The sequence below is a fragment of the Calonectris borealis genome, chromosome W (genome assembly GCF_964195595.1).
Source record: "Calonectris borealis chromosome W, bCalBor7.hap1.2, whole genome shotgun sequence".
Lineage (NCBI taxonomy): Eukaryota > Metazoa > Chordata > Aves > Procellariiformes > Procellariidae > Calonectris > Calonectris borealis.
The window spans coordinates 30,136,963-30,153,660 of NC_134351.1; the positions used below are offsets into that span (position 1 = coordinate 30,136,963).

At 44.6% G+C, this 16,698-nt stretch overlaps 1 protein-coding gene across 1 annotated transcript in view; it reads right to left on the reverse strand.

Moving 5' to 3' along the window:
* LOC142074706 (SWI/SNF-related matrix-associated actin-dependent regulator of chromatin subfamily A member 2-like) overlaps positions 1-16,698 on the reverse strand; it is a 58,725-nt gene that overhangs the window by 39,287 nt on the left and 2,740 nt on the right. The gene's annotated exons all lie outside the window — the stretch shown is intronic.

Below are 16,698 nucleotides of genomic sequence, written 5' to 3' on the forward strand. Positions count from 1 at the left end.
ATGTCCTTCTTGTAGTGAGGGGCCCAAAACTGAACACAATATTCGAGGTGCGGCCTCACCAGTGCCGAGTACAGGGGCACGATCACCTCCCTACTCCTGCTGGCCACATGTGGGGCCCAAGTATCGATCCCTGGGGGACCCCACTTGTGATAGGCTGCCAGCCTGAGTAAAAACCATTGATCACCACCCTCTGCACCCTCTGAGTGCGGCCTGTTAGCCAATTTCCTACCCATCTCACAGACCACCCATCCAGTCTGTATCTTGCCAGTTTGTCCAGGAGAAGGCTGTGGGAAACAGGGTCAAATGCTTTGCTGAAGTCCAGGTAAACAATATCCACTACTGTCCCCATGTCAACAGAAGATGTTACTTTGTTGTAGAAGGTGATCAGGAGGATGAGAGTTGGAAAGTGAAGGAACTAGTTGCTGATTATAAAGAAAGGATAAAGTGTTTGCAACAGGCTGCCAAGAGTGCTGAAGCTAAGAATGCTCAGCAGGCTCAGAAGCTAGTGCAGGTGGCAGTGGTGATGGCTGCACAAAAGGCAGAACACATTCACAGGAAAAAGAACAAAGGGAAACAGGATTTGGAAGACTTAATGGCAGTTCAGAGTGAGGATTGGGATCCAGAAACATGGGATGGAGTCATCTGGGAATCAAGTAAGCATGAAGATGAAGAGTGCAATATGGCAGTTGTTTGGACCCAAATAATATCCCAGGGTCCACAAGATCCATCTCAGGGTGTGTCCGAATGACCTCATATGGCCCCTAAGCTAAAAGACTTTACTGTAACAGTTACCAGGGAAAAAGGGGAGGCAGGTTTTTGTTTCTGTCTTTACAGGTATAACAGAGAAACCAAAATGGCCACTTCCTGGGTGATACTGTTCAGCTTCACATGGGGGATATATATTGCTGAATCATCCAACGCCACAACTGGATGGAATAACGCAACCATTTTTGAACAATCAATCAAAACTGAAGCCACAGAGAACATCACTTTGACCACCATCTCAAGTACCAAAGATAGAATTGTCAGAATGAGATAACTTTCATAAGAAGTAGGGGTGGTATGGGAATCAGGCAAAGGATGCAACATTTCCCTAAGTGGAGGAACCACCAACAATGCAGAATTAGGCACCAACAGTAAATCAGGAATAATTTGGTAATATAGGAAAAACAACCAACAGTGTCAAAAGGGAAATGTGTTTACGGAAAACCAGTTAAATAACACCGTTTATTTAGATTTAGGAGATAGCTTGATAGGGCAATATTGGGCCAATGCAACAAAACTTGGGTCAATTTGACTACAGTATATTACGTTCCGGAAACTGACGTTAACAAGACTAATGTAAACACCTGACAATCATTTTTGTTAGGAAAAGAAAGAGGTGAGGGCCCTTAGAGTGAATATATTATTCAAATGAAATTTAACAAAACCATAATAATGTCATGATCTCACAAATAAAGCATTATGGGCAATGATGAAAGGCCAGGGGATTTTATGAAAAGCAAGAGACCTGTCAGGTACACTCAGTGTTTTAGAAAGTCTAAGCATAGGAACCCAAATGGGAAGCCTCCAAGCCCAACTCCAAGATGCAGTAAAATTTATAGGCATGTGGATAGAATCAAGCAGGGTTGCTTTGCAAGGAGGTGTGCAAGCCGTAAAACTAGAATTTGCATTGGAACAAAAATTGTTTAATGCCACCGCAACAGCAGGTTTTGGTTTGGCAGGAACAATAAATGATTCTTTAAAGAACTTAACATGTTATATAATACCACAGCAACTCAATATGGAAACGCAAGCATTGATGTCTCAAGTACAGATGGGGTGGTAGCAGAAGGAAATGGACTGATTACTAGGAAAAGATAAGACACCCTCTTTATCTTTGAAACAAGGCAGTTGTCAGCTGCAATGGATTAAAAGATTGGGGTCAACAGGATGGTTCTGGAAAATAAGATGTGCAGGAAAAAGACAGTTAAACCTCCAACAATGTTGGTTAAAAACGCTTTGATGCAGAACAATGAAACTGGCCCACAATGTCTTTAAATTCACAATGGTGCAGTGTTACACCCAACAGTTCTGGTATACAACAAGCTGATATGATTAGTTTAAGCAATTGTGAGATGTATGGGGTGTCTTGGTTTCGGCTGGGATAGAGTTAAAATTTCTTCCTAGCGCTGTGTTCTGGATTTAGTATGAGAAGAATGTTGATAACACACTGATGTTTTCAGTTGTTGCTAAGTATCTTGTCAAGGACAACTACCCTCCAGGAAGCTACCAAGCTACTACCCTCCCAAGACTGGGAGGAGGGAACACAGCCAGGACAGCTAGCCCAGCTGGCCAACGGGGTATTCCATACCATGTGACGTCATGCTCAGTATATGAATGGTAGGCGTGATCCAGGAAGTAGCGATCGCTACTTGGTTATCGGTCGGCGCGGGTGGTGAGCAATTGCATTGTGCATCACTCATTTTATATATATTATTTATTATTATTATTATTATTTTCTCTTTTCTGTTCTATTAAACTGCAGGTACTTCAACCTGCAGTTCTGTTCTATTAAACTGCAGGTACTTCAACAGGCACTGCAGGTACTTCAACCCCCATGACAGTGTGGCTACTTCAACCCCCACGACAGGCACTGTGGCTATTCAAACCCCGGCAACAGTCACCGCATTTACTCCAACCCCCACGACAGGCACTGCAGCTACCCAAACCACAGCAACAGGTACTACAGCTGAACCAGAAGACCAACCCTTGCTGGTATCCATCGCCCCTGTACAGAAGAAGAAATCTTTGAAGCGGAGGTCAGGTCATTTAGAAAAGGATGATGGAAAAGCAGGGCCATCACGAGGAGGGGAGGAGGAAGAGGAAGAACTCATAAACGAGACGGAAACCACCCGATCCCTATCCCTGAGTGAGCTGCGAGATATGCGGAAAGATTTCAGCCGTCGTCCAGGTGAGCATATTGTTACCTGGCTGCTCCGATGCTGGGATAATGGGGCCAGTAGCCTGGAATTAGAGGGGAAGGAAGCCAAACAGCTGGGATACCTTGCTAGGGAAGGGGGCATTGACAAAGCAATGGGAAAAGGGGCACAGGCCTTCAGCCTCTGGAGGCGACTGCTGTCAGGCGTGAAGGAAAGGTACCCCTTCAAGGAAGATGTTATATATCGCCTAGGCAAATGGACCACTATGGAGAGAGGTATCCAGTACCTGAGAGAATTAGGCGTGCTGGAGGTGGTTTATAGTGACCTGGACAAAGACCAAATGCCCAAAGATCCAGATGAAGTCCAGTGCACGCGACCCATGTGGCGAAGTTGGTACGGAGCGCACCAGCGTCGTATGCCAGTTCGTTGGCAACATTTTCCTGGAAAGAGGAAGAAGCACCAACGGTGGATGTCGTGGTTAGCAGACTCTGGGATTTCGAAGAAAATGTCTCCTCCTCCCTTGTCTCGGCTGTGGAGAAACTGTCCCGGAAGGTCCAGCAACTCGAAGAGGATATGTCCTACTCTCCACCTGTACGGACCAGTATCTCAGCCATTAGGAGTCAGCGTCCTACTGCTCAAGAGAGAAGATATAGAAGGTACACACCACAGGGCACCCTGTGGTTTTACCTGCGTGACCACGGAGAGGACATGAGGCAGTGGGATGGAAAACCTACCTTGACCCTAGAGGCACAGGTACGTGAGTTGCAAGGAAAAACAATGACACAAGGGGGTTCTCCCAGGAAAAATGCTGCTCCAGTTTCCAGTAAAAACATGTCTCGTGAGGGTCCAGTTTCCAGTGAACAGTTCCCCAGACAGAGTAGAAGGGCTGATCTTACTTTGGACTGTAATGAAGAAATTCTTAACTCGCATTTACAAGAAGTGAGAAACGGATACTATGACCAGGACTAGAGGGGCCCTGCCTCCAGCCAGGTGGAGGAAAGGGACAACCGGGTTTACTGGACTGTGTGGATTCGATGGCCTGGCACATCAGAGCCACAAGAATATAAGGCTCTCGCAGACACCGGTGCACAGTGCACCCTGATGCCATCAAGCTATAAAGGGGCAGAACCCATTTGTATTTCTGGAGTGATAGGGGGATCCCAAGAGTTAACTGTATTGGAGGCCGAACTGAGCCTAACGGGGAAGGAGTGGCAGAAGCACCCCATTGTGACTGGCCCAGAGGCTCCGTGCATCCTTGGCATAGACTACCTCAGGAGAGGGTATTTCAAGGACCCAAAAGGGTATCGGTGGGCTTTTGGTATAGCTGCCCTGCAGACGGAGGAAATTAAACAGCTGTCCACCTTGCCTGGTCTCTCGGAGGACCATTCTATTGTGGGGTTGCTGAGGGTTGAAGAACAGCAGGTACCAATTGCTACCACAACAGTGCACCGGCGGCAATATCGCACCAACCGAGACTCCCTGATCCCCATCCATAAGCTGATTCGTCGACTGGAGAGCCAAGGAGTGATCAGCAAGACTCGCTCACCCTTTAACAGTCCCATATGGCCAGTGAGAAACTCTAATCGAGACTGGAGACTAACAGTAGACTATCGTGGCCTGAACGAGGTCACGCCGCCACCGAGTGCTGCCGTGCCGGACATGCTAGTACTGCTGAAGGAGAAGGTGAGTCGAGCCAGTTTGCAGAGGTGAAAGCCATCCAGCTGGCCTTGGACATTGCTGAACGAGAAAAATGGCCAGTACTTTATCTCTATACTGACTCATGGATGGTGGCAAATGCCCTGTGGGGGTGGTTGCAGCAGTGGAAGCAGAACAACTGGCAGCACAGAGGTAAACCCATCTGGGCCGCCACATTGTGGCAAGATATTGCTGCCCGAGTAGAGAACCTGGCTGTAAAAGTACGTCACGTAGATGCTCACGTACCCAAGAGTCGGGCCACTGAAGAACATCAAAACAACCAGCAGGTGGACCAGGCTGCTAAGATTGAAGTGGCTCAGGTGGATCTGGACTGGCAACATAAGGGCGAATTATTCATAGCTCGCTGGGCCCATGACACCTCAGGCCATCAAGGAAGAGATGCAACATATAGATGGGCTCGTGATCGAGGAGTGGACTTGACCATGGACGCTATTGCACAGGTTATCCATGAATGTGAAACATGCGCTGCAATCAAGCAAGCCAAGCGAGTAAAGCCTCTTTGGTATGGGGGACGATGGTTGAAATATCAATATGGGGAGACCTGGCAGATGGATTATATCACACTCCCACAAACCCGCCACGGCAAGCGCTATGTGCTCACCATGGTGGAAGCAACCACCGGATGGCTAGAAACATATCCTCTGCCCCATGCCACTGCCCGGAACACCATCCTGGGCCTTGAAAAACAAGTCCTATGGCGACATGGCACCCCAGAAAGAATTGAGTCAGACAATGGGACTCATTTCCGAAACACCCTCATAGACACCTGGGCCAAAGAGCATGGCATTGAGTGGGTATATCACATTACCTATCACGCACCAGCCTCTGAGAAAATCGAACGATACAATGGACTGCTAAAGACTACGCTGAGGGCAATGGGTGGTGGTACATTCAAGCATTGGGACACACATTTAGCAAAAGCCACCTGGTTAGTCAACGCCAGGGGATCTGTCACTCGAGTTGGCCCTGCCCAATCCAAACCCTTACGTACTGTAGATGGAGATAAAGTCCCTGTCGTGCACATAAAAAATATGCTGGGGAAAACAGTTTGGGTTACTCCTGCCTCTGGCTAGGGAAAACCCATCCGTGGGATTGCTTTTGCTCAAGGACCTGGGTGCACTTGGTGGGCGATGCGAAAGGATGGGGAAGTCGGGTGTGTACCTCAAGGGAATTTAATTTTGGGTGAAAATAGCCAATGAACTGAATTGTATGATGTTAATTTTTATATGATATTGTATATCATCATTATCTCTATAGTGCTATAGCAGCAAAATCACCCGGATTAATGAAGAACGAACTAATTCCAATGAAACCAAGCAAAGTGCAACGATGATAGAACTGGACGAGCGCAGCAGTACCGAAATGAGAACTGGCTTCAGGATGCAACAGCCCAACACCACAGATCATCTCTCCTGCCCTGAAAGACTGTTATGACAGATGGAGCCCAAAGTCATGGACTAAATGAACTCAATGGACATTTTAGAGGGATGGCCCATAGACTAAGGGAATGATATCTGTGTATATATAAATAGAAAGACGAGAGAGGTGATGGTGATTAATTAGAATGTATTAGAAATTCTGAAATCTAAGCATGACGTAAATGGTGTAGAATAAGGGGTGGATACTGTCTTGGTTTCGGCTGGGATAGAGTTAAAATTTCTTCCTAGTGCTGTGTTTTGGATTTAGTATGAGAAGAATGTTGATAACACACTGATGTTTTCAGTTGTTGCTAAGTATCTTGTCAAGGACAACTACCCTCCAGGAAGCTACCAAGCTACTACCCTCCCAAGACTGGGAGGAGGGAACACAGCCAGGACAGCTAGCCCAGCTGGCCAACGGGGTATTCCATACCATGTGACGTCATGCTCAGTATATGAATGGTAGGCATGATCCAGGAAGTAGCGATCGCTACTTGGTTATCGGTCAGCGTGGGTGGTGAGCAATTGCATTGTGCATCACTCATATATATTATTTATTATTATTATTATTATTTTCTCTTTTCTGTTCTATTAAACTATCTTTATCTCAACCCACGAGTTTGTTTCCTCACTGTCACCCTTCCGATTCTCTCCCCGCCCCGCTGTGGGGGGGGGGGGGAGTGAGCGAGCGGCTGCGTGGTATTTGGCTGCCTGCCAGGTTAAACCACGACAATGGGGATAGAAAGTGGCAGTGTCCACAAACAACATGAAAAGTGATACCCCGTATAGATGGATTTGCTTTTAGTTCAAATGTCACCAGCTGAAATTATAGAGGAGGGAAACATCACCCGTGCAGAAGTAAAATCAGAATATGTATTGCAAACTAATAGGGGCAATATTACAAGCACAGGGTGTAGGAATGATATAACCTGGTGGGTGTTACCTGGAATGAATGGAAGTGTGATTGAGAGGGCATTTGCCCCAAACTGATCATGTTAAAGAGAAAAATAACCATCAGCTGGATTAAACAGTAACCTGGGAATTAATTACCAAGAGATTTCTGAAACAAAGGAGGAGTCAGCTTGAAAAGAATAGAAGCAGCATGAAAATCTGAAACAAGGGAGGAGAGGCCTTGGACTGGAAACAGCAAGTTTCAAAATTGTGTTTGATACTGCCAGATGTGCCCCCTCCAGCATCTCAACCTCTGTTTAGACCTGGCAGAGCAGCCTACTTCCTGTGGGATGCTGTGAATAGCCTGCATCCAACCAGTGGGCTGACAGCATAGGGTGCACCCTTCAGGTGTGCATAGGTGACCTCATGGGGGGGCTTTCTCACCAGCATGTGGATGAGTGGGTTGTAGGGAGTAGCACAGGCACACCTAAAGATGGAGCACCCACATCTCCCACAGAAGGGGTGTGCAATTAGGGAAACACATGCTCCCAGAAGGGGGTATGTGTTTGTAACTCACACTGCCTCTTTGTGTGTGTGTGTGTGTGCGCGCGTGCGTGTATGTACGCGCTCATGGGATTATTTTGGGATTAGTTACAGAAGGGTTTTAGGTGTTCAGGTGTAGGTGTTTACTGAACTTTTGTGTGTGTTTGGTATTGTGTTTTTTCTGTTGTATTGCTGATATGGATCCTGAATGTAGTTCACTGATTGCAAATTAATCATGTGTTGCTAACAAATCAATAAACCACCTGATTTGGTTTAAACCATGTGAGTTGAGTAGTTTTTCCCTGTGAAAAGATGGGCTTTACTTTACAGAACTGTTTCTTTCTTGTCCTTTGTCCCCTGCTAGCCAAGACTTCACAACTAAGCTTGATTTTTCATATAATGGATCAGGCCCATGATCAGGTGGATATTAAATGAATATCATTAATATATTACAATCCATCCCAACACAAATCTTTCAAGAACTTCAGTGTTATCTTCCTTCCAGCCTAATGGTTCCTCTTTCAACATTGCTTTTAGTCACATCTTTATCCAAGTCCTCATACATCTTGGAAATATTGCATTACACTCCTCTTTTTTTCATCTTAACTAACAATTTTCTTGTGGTATCATATCAAATGCTTTGCTAAAATCCATCTATATTAAATTTACCACGTTCCCTTTGATAAAATATCTTTCATCTACAAAATGAGTTATCATGTTAGTCTGGCACAACCTATCTGGCTATTAGACCACTGACTAGATATATCAATTCCTTCAAAATCCTGGGATTTATATTATTTGACTCGTCCCCACAACTGAGTGCTTTAATTGCTTGACCTTTTGCTTCCCTCTTGTAGATGGCAATTTTAATATCTATCTTCTCACTACCACCACTCATCCTCCCTTTCATATCATCATCCTTACTGAAAAGTATAACTTCAGAATTATAACTATGTAATCTTTATTTAATCTCTATGCCATCAACAATGCATGATAGCTCTATGTCTTTCCTCATTCTCTTTTTATTCATACAGCTGAAGAGCCTTTGTCTATGTGTTTTAACGTTCTTTGCAAATTTTAATTCACCTGACTTAGCAATTCTCACTTTCCCCCTATACTTCTTACTCTCTAACAGATAGTTTTATAATTAGACTTTTTCCTCATGCTATCTAGAGGATAGGCTTTATAATTATTCTGCTTCATTCAGTTAGAGCTGCAGCTGTTTCCCACAAGACTGCTGTCTTCCTTGAGAAAAACATTTCAACTGTCCCAGACAGAATCACAGAACCATAGAATCATAGAATGGTTTGGGTTGGAAGGGACCTTAAAGATCATCTAGTTCCAACCCCCCTGCCATGGACAGGCACATCTTTCACTAGATCAGGTTGCTCAAAGCCTCGTCCAACCTGACTTTGAACACTTCCAATGATGGGGCATCCACAACTTCTCTGAGCAACCTGTTCCAGTGTCTCACCACCCTCATCGTAAAAAAATTTCTTCCTTATGTCCAATCCAAATCTACCCTCTTTCAGTTTAAAACTGTTGCCCCTTGTCCTGTCACTACAGGCCTTGGTAAAAAAATCTCTCTCCATCTTTCTTATAAGCCCCCTTTAAGTATTGAAAGGCTACAATAAGGTTTCCCCGGAGGCTTCTCTTCTCCAGGCTGAACAACCCCAACTCTCTCAGCCTTTCCTCATAGGAGAGCTGTTCCAGCCCTCTGATCATTTTCGTGGCCCTCCTCTGGACCCACTCCAACAGGTCCATGTCTTTCCTGTACTGGGGACCACAGAGCTGGACCCCACTCCAGGTGGGGTCTCACAAGAGTGGAGTAGAGGGGGAGAATCACCTCCCTTGACCCGCTGGCCACGCTTCTTTTTATGCAGCCCAGGATACGGTTGGCTTTCTGGGCTGCGAGCACACATTGCCGGTTCATGTCCCATTTTTCATCCACCAGTATCCCCGAGTCCTTCTCCGCAGGGCTGCTCTCAAGCCATTCATCCCTCAGTCTGTATTGATACTAGGGATTGCCCCGACCTAGATGCAGGACCTTGCACTTGGGCCTAAGGGAGAATGCTACCATCCAGGACTCTGGGTGTCTCCAGCCCCAGAAGGAGGCCCCAGGCACTCCCTGAAGCCAGAGACATGGATGCCGGCATCCACCCTTAGGAATTCTGTCTGCATTGAGGCCTCTAATGTGCTAGAGACAATTGGGAGGTGTGTTCTAGTTGAAGCACTGAATCATCAGATGAAGGAGCTGCAAGAGGAGGTGAGAAGGCTGCGCACCATCAGGTAGAATGAGCAGGATATTGACAGGGTCTTTGCAGAGACTCTACAGAGCCAAGAACCCAAGCCCTACGTTGCAAGGAAGGAGGGACAGATAGAGACTACCCTCAAAGAAATGGTGGATGGAAACTCCCAAGATGGGGGAGGCTGGAAAGTTATCACTTCTGGCAACACATCTAAGGCTTCTTCTCCACCTCTGGTTCTGCAGTTACAGAACAGGTACAATGCCCTGGCAACAGGTGAAGAAGAACCACATTCAGGGAAGGTGTCAGAGCCAACTAAACCTCAACCAAGTGTCTGCACAAAGAAGCAAAGGAGGTTGATATTGCATGTAATAGAGGCACCCATCTGCCAACCTGACCTGATGTCTCAGGAGGTTTGCTTCTTACCAGGCACTTGGATCTGGGATGTTGCAGAGAGACCATGGAGGCTTGTCCGACTCTTGGACATGCTTGAGTGTTTCATGGGGCCTTAGATGTCTTACCCTGTGTAATACTGAGGGCCTTTCATTTCCAGTTCTGCAGCCTACCTTTCACTCTCACCTCTTTAACCTTTCATCTATACACCCCCAAGGTTGCTGTGGCAGTGCCCTTACTCTCATGTCCCAAGTGCTCTTTTCTCACAGCCTTGCACTGGCAGATGCTAAACCACTGTCATGTTGGGTTTCTTGTGGAAAGTGATTGCTCTTGACATGTGAATCACCCTTTTCTTCCTTTTTCTCCTCATCCTTCACCTTGTAGCTTCTAGTGTATAATGTCATAATATGATTTCCTCATCCTTCCCTTTGTAGCTTTTAGTTTATAACTTTAGAGCCTAGTAGATAACATAGTCAATAATAGCTATTTACATATTAAAAAAATATTACCCAATAAATACACACCTGTACAAAATAAAGTGTTCTCCAATTAGCATTAATAGCAGGAATGACCAACCTCTATTCTCTCTGTCTCTCTCTTCCTCTCTCTCTCCTCTCTCAAAAGTTGGGAAAGAGCATCTTTGCCAACAGGTTGACCAACCTGGTGAGGAGAGCTTTAAACTGCAGACATCAGGGTTAGAAGATTACAACCCACAGTTAAGTGAAGAAATGGTGAATGGGGTGGAAAGCAAAGGGTGCAGGGCAACAGATACAAAGAGAGACCTCGGGAACAATAAAACAGGGTGAAAGGAGACCCACCTCAAGTATATGTGCATAAATGCATACAGCCTGGGAAATAAGCAGGAGAAATTAGAGCTCCACATGTGGATGCAGAACTATGACATCACTGGAATAACTGAGACGTGATGGGAGAGTTTGCGTGATTGGAGCTCTGTGATGGATGGATACAGGCTCTTTAGGAAACACAGGCAGGGAAGACTGGGAGGGGGGTGCCCTCTATGTGAATGAGTAGCTCAAATGTATGGAGTTCTATGGAATGGGAAACAGGATGGTTGAGAGCTTGTGGGTCAGGAACAGAGGAGAGGATGGTAAGGGTGACCTCATGGTGGGAGTTTGTCACAGACCACCTGATCAGGGTGAGAAAGCGGACAAAGTCTTCTTTAAACAATTTGAGGAAGTCTCCAGATCTCAGGCCATGGTTCTTGAGGGGGGGCTTTAATTGCCTTGACATCTGCTAGAAGGGCAACACAGAGCAACACAAGCAATCCAGGTTTCTGGAGAGTGCCAGTGATAACTACTTGATACAGGTACTAGAGGGGCTAGCCAGTGGTGACGCTCTCCTGGTTCTGCTACTCATGAACAAGGAAGAAATATTCAGGGATATGATAAAATGGCAGCTTTGGCTGTAGCGACCATGAAATCGTGAAGTTTAAGATCCTGAGAGGAGTGAGGAATGAAACAGAGTACAGACCCTGGACTTCAGGAGGGCAGACTTGGGCTTATTCAGGGAACTGGTAGGTGGGATCACTTAGGAGTCAGCTCTGAAAAGCAAAGGAGCTCAGGAAAGCTGGCAGGCTGGCAACCTCCTCCAAGTGCTAGAAAGATCCATTCTGATGCTCAGAAAATCAAGCAGACATATCAGGAGACCGACTTGGCTGAACAGGGAACTCGCAACTGAGCTCCAATACAGAAAGGACGCATGCAGAAGGTGGAAGCGAGGACAGACTTCAAAGGATGAATTTTGAAATATTGCCCAAGCAAGCAGGGGTGGTAATAGGAAAGCCAAAATTCACCTAGAGTTGATGCTTGCAAGGGGCACCAAGGACAACAAAAAGAGCTTCTTACCGCTACATTAGTAGTAAAAGGCTGAACAAGGAAAATGTAGGACCATTGCTCAATGGAGTGGACAAATATAAGACTAAGGTACTCAATGTCTTCTTTGTCTCAGCCTTCACCAACAAGGTCTCCTAGGCCTTTGTGCTTAGATGAAGGATTCAAAGAGGAGAACAACCAACAGGGAGAGAGTCAGGGATTACTTGAGAGAACTTGACCCATACAAGTCCATGGGACCAGATGGGATGCACCTGAAGATGCTGAAAAAGCTGGCTGATGTCACCATGAGGACACTCTTTATCATCTTTGAAAAGTCATGGAGACTGGGGGAGGTCCACGACGGCTGGAGAAAGATGATGAACCCAATCCCTCAAAAGGCCAAAAGGACAGTCAGTCTCACTTCAGTCCCTGGGAAAATCATGGAACAAGTCCTCTTGAAACACATTTCTGGGCACATGAAGGAGAAGGTAGTGACTGGTAAGAGTCAGCATGGATTTACCTAGAGCAAGTCATACCTGTCCAACCTGATTGCCTCCTATGATAAAATGACTGGATTTGTGGATGAGGGGAGAACACTGGATGTTATTTACCTTGACTTTAGCAAAGCTTTTGACACTGTGTCCCACAATATTCTTGTATCCAAGTAAGTACATTATGGTCTGGATGAGTGGACAACCAGATGGGTAAAAAACTGCTTGGATGATCAGGCTCAGAAGATTAATGGTTACTGTACCTGGAGGCTGGTAACAAGTAGAGTCTATCCTGGGACCTGTCCTGTTTAACATCTTTATCAATGACCTGGAGGAGGCAACGGAGTGTGCTCTCAGCAAGTTTTCAGATGACACCAAGCTGGGGAGGTGGGGTGGAGTTGGCTTCCAGTTGATATACTCTAGGGCAGGACTGCCATCCAGAGGGACTTAGACAGGCTGGAGGAATAGGCCAACAGGAACCTTATGAAATTCAACAAGGACAAGTGCCAAGTCCTGCACCTGGGAAGGAAGAACACCTTATAATGATACAGGCTGGGGACTGACTGGCTGGGGAGCAGCTCTGCTGAAAAAGATCTGGGATTCTTGGTAGACAACAAGCTGAACATGAGCAAGCAGTGTGCCCTGGCAGCAAAGGTGGCCAACAGTATCCTGGGCTGGATTAACAGGAGCATAGCCAATAGATTGAAGGAAGGGATCATCCCCCTCTAATCAGCACTCCTTGGACCACATCCAGAAGACTGCATCGGGATTTGGGTCCCCCAATAAAGGAAAAACATTGATGAACTGGGGTGAGTTCAGCAGAGGGCCACCGAGATGGTCACGGGGCTGGAGCACATGCCCTGTGAAGAGAAGCTGAGGGAACTGGGCTTGTTCAGCCTGGAGAAGAGAAGGCTTCAGGAGACCTGATAGTAGCTTCCCAATACATACGAAGAATTTACTAACAAGATGGAGCCAAGCTCTTCGGCGGTGCATAGCAGGAGGATGAGAGAGACAATGGGCAAAATTTGAAAGAAGGGAGGTTCAGACTGGATATGAGGAAAAAAATTTTCACCACAAGGACAGCCAAACAGTGGAACAGGTTGCCCAGAGAGTTTGTGCAGTCTCCATCCCTAGAGGTCTTCAAGACTGGATCAAGCTCTGAGCAATGTGGTCTGATCTCATAACTGACCCTGCTTTGAGCAGGAATTTGGCCTAAAGACTTCCTGAGGACCTTCCAACCTGAATTATTCTATGGTTCTATGGAACTTGATCACTTAATTCAAAGTTTTTTCTATAACCAGGTTTCCTGTTGGCAGATGATATCTCAACAACAATAACAAAAAGAGGAGTCAGAAAAGTTAATACAATTAAATTCTCCTTCTCAGTCATAAGCTTCCTTTTACTTAGGAAATTTTTTCCTTGAAGTCAGAGGATTTTGTCCAGCTTTCTTATCTTGTTTTCTCTTGCTTCTAGTTTCATTCTGTATTCTAAACTATCGAATTTAGAGCCTAGACTAACATTTTTAAATTCATAAAGAGAAGAAAATGTAATGTTAAAACATCCCTGCCCTACCAGACAAAATTGAAAGCCGTCAGTGGGGAGGGGCATGAGGAGAAAGGAAAGGAATGTATTTAACGCTTCTGAAAGAGAGGATTCCTTATTACTTGGGAGACACCCCAGATATCAGGAAACTGGTGTGTGGAAGAAGGCCCTTAAAGTCTTCATGTAGTTAGGGTGCCAGAAAAAAAACATCTCAGCATAAACACTGAAGCACTCTCCCATTAAGTAAGTTAGTGAGTTACCTAGTTTTGTGAAACAATTGAGAGAAACTCAGCTGGCAGCTATAAATTGCTCTGTGAAGACTACTAAGCTTATACTTATTGGAATGTTTCATTAAAATCTGTACTTATGTTGGAATGTGGAATGGGAAGAAAAGGAAGCATGCTAGTTGCTAAATATCCCTGCATATAGTAGGGAAATCTGAGGAGGAAGCTTTCATGGCAGAGAGAAACAGTAATTTGATTTCTGTACTAAAACATACACCCAGCTAAGCTAGCTTTTACTGCCTTGGGTAAAGTCCTTTAATTGGGATTTACAAATACGTCTTTGAATTTCCTGTCACAGGATTTAAAGGAATTATATATTGTATTTGACTACATTGAATATTTATCTCAAATGTTGCTAATTTGTCTATTTGACTTTATTTTGACCTCAATTTAATAACTATATAGCTCAACCTTTGGTTTATTATTTGCATTATTATAGCCTTTAGAAATCCTAAATGTAGGCAACCCATCCTGTTTTGTTGGATGCTGTTCGAATACATAAGAAAAAGACTGTCCCTGCCCCAAAATGCTTACAACAGAACTCTAAGACAAGTCATGACAGTGGAGGAAGTACATAGGGACTCCTCCCCCTTGTCAACATTATGCAGAGGTCTCTATACATAAGCAGCCAACTTGTATTCAAGAGTTTTGTAAGCATCATGGAAAAAGAAATTTTTTAAAAGAAAGATTTAAAGTAGAACAGAGAAGTGGTTCAATGAGTACAAGAAGCTCAAGTGTGACGGGAAGCATGAGAGAAAGCACAGAGATGTTTAGTAGTTTACTCCTAGTAATATTTTTCTTGATTTATTTTCTCCTGGCTTATTAGCTGCAATAAAGAGTGTAAATTTGCTTTTGAGGAAGCAACTCAGGCCAGAGCCACTAAGACTTTTGGATGGGTGTCTCCTGATCACCCTTTGGTCTAGATTAACCCTTTGGACTTTCATAAAGTAGAGATGAAACATTTACTAGTGCTGAAAACTTAAGTTGAAGATGTAAACAGTTTTAAGCATTCAAATACTAAATGCATGGCCTACTCCCTTTCTAATGAACCTGTCCCTCTGTACTTGCCCCAAAGCCCCGGAGTTGAAAAAACACCCCCCCCCCGAATTCAAGGGTTCAAATGGCTAAAATAAAACTCATTCTGAAACTGCCAATCCTGAAAATGCTCCTCTAATCCAAAGGAATAACTCCAAAGACTTTTTAATATTTAAATCTTTACATTTTTAAGAGCCTAAATTTGCTCTTCTGTGCTTTCCCAGCCTTAATATGACTAAGTGGTTTGATGCTAGCTCATACATAATCAAAATAAAGGAACTTGGCATTCTTCTGCCTAACTCATTCCCTTCAAAAGCTCAACCCACAACACAGGCATTTCTAATGCCTAATGGACTAGGGCTCCATATGCTTTCTACATTGGCAACCAATTCTGTCTTTTAAAAAAACTCAATTACTGGAAGAGGGAGTGGTATCTCTCTTAGTGCAGTAGTTACCTGGGTGATAGAGATAGAGATTTGAACCTCACTGGGCAGAGGAAGCAAAATGCCCAAATCTCATACTTCTTAAGTGAGTACTTTAACCACTGAGCTATGATACATAGGAGGAAGGTAGAAGTGACTTAAGCCTGCTATGTTTAAAATTAAAAGTAGGAGCTCTGACCAGAAGTGCTTGCCTTCTGGAAAAGGTCCAAGGCTAGGGACCCTAAATGGAAAGAGATTGCAGCTCTGATTGGAATGCCTGAATTTAAAACACTCCACTCTTCCCAGCTTTTCTGCTAGTTAAAAGCCACAGCAAACTGAATGTTGCTGACCTTTTAGGCAGCTCCTGCTCATCGTGCTCATTTTTTGTAACCCATTTTGAAGCAATAAACTTTTCAACACACTCTAAAGAGAACCTATAGATCACAGGATGATCTGGAGTCCACTGCAGTTATGTGCCCAAAAAATAAGGTATCACCACTCTAAATCCTTTATTGCATATTGCCCAAGTTATCCCTGTACAAGTACAGATCAAACTGTAGCTGCAAAAAGGAAAACATGTATCCTGCCATTTGAAGCCACACACTCTGAAAAGCTTGTTTATATAAAAATTGTAGTAAATTAGGTACTCAGTTCAGAAACCAAATAGGTTACACCAGTGCAGCTCCTCTGGTGTGAAAACGCCTTCTTTTTGAATGAATTTTATATTGATTTAGTTTACACCTGCTCCTTATTCAACTTAAGTAAATAAATGTATGGCAAAATAGGAATGTCTACACAGGAAGGTTGCACCAATTTAAGTAAATCAGAAACCTGAGATCAAAGAGTACAAGTTCCCCACATAGCTGAAGCCTGATACAGAGTTTCTATTAAGCAATAGCCGAAGATGAGCCATTTCTCAAGTTCGTTCTCAATAAAAAAGATGATTTTCAGTTGGAAAGTCAAC